Below are 4,401 nucleotides of genomic sequence, written 5' to 3'. Positions count from 1 at the left end.
GCATGGGATCGACATTCAAAATAGTTAATTACAAAGAGAGAATATTGAACTTCTTATACGAAAGATTAAATTTCAATACCTATTTACTGGCTTTAATGTTAACCGATCATGATTATTTAATTTGATTAAAAATAATCATGATTTTTAATCAAGAGATGGCTGTAAAGTTCTTTGTGCCTGTTTGACATAGCTGTAGGTGGGCGTGCATATCACATTCGACTGTAATCTTTGTTCTACCGGATCAAACCTACATTCATATGCACTACTAAGAGACTATGAGGCTCTGTTCTGCCTAGACACAACTTATATGGTGGGTAGACTAAACGAATATTAATATTTACAGCGATTCGCGATTATTATTTCCTGAATGGCCTATAACCCTAAGGTCATTCTAGGTGATATTGTATGTGCGCCTTGTGCCCTTACCCAACTAAATTTGTTATACATTATATTCACTATATGTCTTTTCACTGGCTAAGACCCTACATGCAGTTAATTTTGGAAATCAGCGCAACCAACAACTAATCTGTAGCTTGCGCGCGCAATGCATTATTTCCAATAGCAATTTCAAAGTGTGTTGTAGTTTACTATCATCATCATTATCACTATTATATAAATTATCATCATCATCATCATCATCATCATCATCATCATCATCATCATCATCATCATTATTATTAGTATTATTATTATTATTACTATTCACGCAATCATTTCACTCGATTTTTGTGATGACTAGAATAATCAAGGTCTCTGTAATGTTATCAGCCTCGGCTTTCGGGCCCTGGCTGATAGCACATATCTCGACATTGATTATTTTGGGTATTACAAAAACCACATGTAATAAGGTAAACTATAGATGAGTCAATTATATGATCCTCCTTGGGCAAAATTATATTATTGTGAAGTCGTTGTTGATGTTGCGACGATGTTTTCTTTTTTATTGCCCATAAAGCCAAAGCAATTATCGCTGCAGGGAAGCTGATGTTGGCCTTTTTCAGAATTCTGTAACTCATGGAAAATATCTGTGTTTTTTATCAATACAACGGATATCTGTCTAGCTTGAAAAGCTAGGATTTGTTGACCTTTTTTCAGAATTCGGTAACATCGAAAACATCAGGTGTTTTTTATCAGTACAACGGATATCTGTAGCTTTCAAAATCTTGAAAAGCTAGGATTTGACATTTCACTTATTTAATCACAAGTGTGATAAACACGCAAAAACTCAGACATAAAAGTTTACATAGACCAATAGAATGAACAGCTCCACTGTAAGCTACTGTAGACAAACAAACCAACCTAACTACAATAGCTTGTGAGTCAGTGCCGAAAAAGCAATGTAGCACGACAACAAAAATGAGTTACAATAATTACAATGTAATTATAATGAGTCGTCTCACCCGTTTATTTTCCCCTGTATTTCATTGTTAGCAGCCGAACGATAAACGGCTGAAAGAAATCGAGATATGTTCACAATTGGTGCAATAAGAAGTTAATTCCGAATCCAAGACGAAATTGAATAATTTTAAGTTCCAGTGGACAGAAACCTTTTACCAGAATATTTTAAACCATATAGCATTTTTTTACACTTTTCAAGGGCTATAGATGAAATAAGTTATCTGTAATAACACCAAAGAAAAAAATTCTTATGGGAGCCCAGAAAATAAATCTCAAATTTCACAAGAATTGTGGAAACACAGGTAAAGTATAAATGAAACAAAAAAAATCAAAATAGGATTGCTGCTATTGATCATAAACGTGCTATACGGATCAATTCGTGACCATTCTTGGCTTTTTCATCAGTCGCCAAAAAATTCTGGCCGATGCCGTGAGGTTATTTCGGCAGCTGGGGACATGTGTTAGTGGCCGTTGCCGTTGTAGAGAGGTTTAAATAAGAGTAAATATGTGGACTGTCCGCCGGGACAAAATAAAATGGCCGTGGTGGCAGAGAGGTACGTGGCCGTTAGCGGAGGTTCGACTGTAATTTCTAGGAAAAAAGAGTACAAAATGCCCATAAAGATCACCTTAGGGACAGGCCATTAGAAAAGCATGATTTTTGTTTCGACCACTCCCCAATAAATTTCAATCTTCTGGTCCGATATCCTTTACAATGAAGTAATACAGTCATCCCTTTTTTCATGCCTGCAATTTTGATTAACCACAATATGGGGATTACATTTCAAGCTACCTACCAAGTTATTACACAACGGACGAATTTAGAAGCAGCAAGCAGGCACAATTACGGTAAAAATAGCCTTCACGAACAAAATTATGAATGCTTTTAGAAAAAAAAGGTGATGAAGCCTAATCATGATAAATATTCAGTGGCCGTTCTCAGATTAACAGCGACCCATGACCAGTCAGATGAAATAGCGTCGACAGACGACATAAAGATGGATTAAAATACCGACAGGAACATGGCATGCTCCTCAAAACGCCATTACTTTAAATTCAGACCAGGGACAAATATACCTCTTCCCCGTAAGAGGGTCTCTCCGGCAGAAAACCTTTGGCAAACAAATCTTCTTTATTACTTTTTTCAAACGAAATTCGTGTACTCCGAGTAACAATTGATGTTCCTTAAAACGTTTGCTCATTTTTTTTTTTTATTTCTAGCTCGCGGACGCTATATATTGAAGTTTACTTTTTATTATTTTTAATATAATTTTTTTTATGGGATTTTAAAATTTTCAGCTGCCCAAAATTATTTTCCCCAAAATTGGGGGTGAAAATCGAATGTGACATTTCGAGGGCTCTGGTTCTGGTTATAAATACAAATACAAATAACATTTGTTATTGGCTTTACACAGAGTACCCTGCGAGCAGTGGTTTTTCCAGGCCGGACCTTCGTAACGTAGCGTACGGCCTGGAGAAACCACTACTCGCGGGGTATACACAGAGGGACTTAATTACAATAAATTACAATAAGATCTAAACCTACAGTAATATTGATAATGATAAGAAACAAAAGTAACCAAATAAAATTGGATCAAAAATGAAGTAATTTGCTTACAGGCACTTTTCCGACAAGAAGTCTCTTAGAGAAGATTTTGACTGTGAAAGGGAGGACGAATTGCTAATGTTGTTCGGCAAAAGGTTGTATAGTTCTACCTTACAGCAAGCGCATGCACAATTTCATATGCTACAATTTTTATGTGGGCAGCTCAGTTAAAAAATCATAAATGTGTCAACTGGTATTGGATTTCCGCTAATTTGTCACCGGCTTTTGGGAAGGTCAACATAACATGACAGTTCGTATGTTTGGGAGGTTATTACAACCACAAAATGTGTCAACTGGTTAATGTTCTTCTGCTTAATTGCCACAGGTCATGGCTTGTAGGCATCACCTGGAAATTCAGTTAGAAGGATAAAACGACAGTGTAACCAGGATTGTAATGATAAAAAATACCCATCATGGAAATTCATTAAAGTGGCCTGATTTTGCTAAAAGCATACTATACATCACACTTTTACACATCAATTTGGAACCATAACGCTAGCATAGTCTACTCAGGAAAGAACTTTAGAAAATTCCCACAATACTGCGCCCTCAGAGATTTTCTCTGCATGATTTCCTGGCAAAAGATATCGCCAAAAACTTACCTTAAGTAACCCATTTCCATCGAAAGTAGGGAAGTTCATTGTGCTGCATTGTGCTCATTTAAACCTCGCAACCTTACCTGTAGTCCAATACCCGCCGACTGAGTTGCGAGTTTTAGGCCAGATGAAAAGAAACAGCTTTTTATCTTCAAACTCTCATATTTATCTTCAGATTTTGAATTTTTCTCGCATGAAGGGAACATTAAGGAAAATTTATCTATGACTATCAGAAGCTCGTTAAACATAAATTCATTTGTATTTCTGTCATCAATGATGTTAGATGGATCGTTGATGTTTCCATATCTGGTAACGAAGGCGGGCGTTAAAGAGTACCCTTTTATAGGAAATTAACGATGCACTTAATTAACTCGATTTTAAAAAAATCGCGTTAATTTAATGGGTCTTTATTTGCGTGGATTTAAATCACCCCATTTTACATCATTGTTGTTTTACAGCAGCTTTATTTCAATAACAAAACCTCGTCTGCTCATAGTTCCTCTATGGACGTCTCGGAGTCACTATCTGACAGTTCTTCTTTAGGAATTTAGTTCAAAATGTCTTTCGTCTGGTCTTCGTATCGATCCGTTTCCACGATTGAGAGGATAGCTAACTTAATTGTTCAGTCTTTCCTCTTAAAATGTCCATTTACTTTTATTTATGTTTTTTCGTTTAGATACGTAGGTTAAGAAGTTTGTATTGCAGCAAATTCGCGTAAAATAAAGTTAGGCGCACATTGTTTTCGAAAATTTCGCGTCACTTTCATGTATCTAAACCTAACTCTTGAAAAATTGGGGTTAATTT

This window comes from Porites lutea, chromosome 4 (genome assembly GCF_958299795.1).
Source record: "Porites lutea chromosome 4, jaPorLute2.1, whole genome shotgun sequence".
Taxonomy (NCBI): domain Eukaryota; kingdom Metazoa; phylum Cnidaria; class Anthozoa; order Scleractinia; family Poritidae; genus Porites; species Porites lutea.
The sequence above is the reverse complement of the archived record's forward strand: the minus strand, read 5'-3'. Positions refer to the sequence as shown.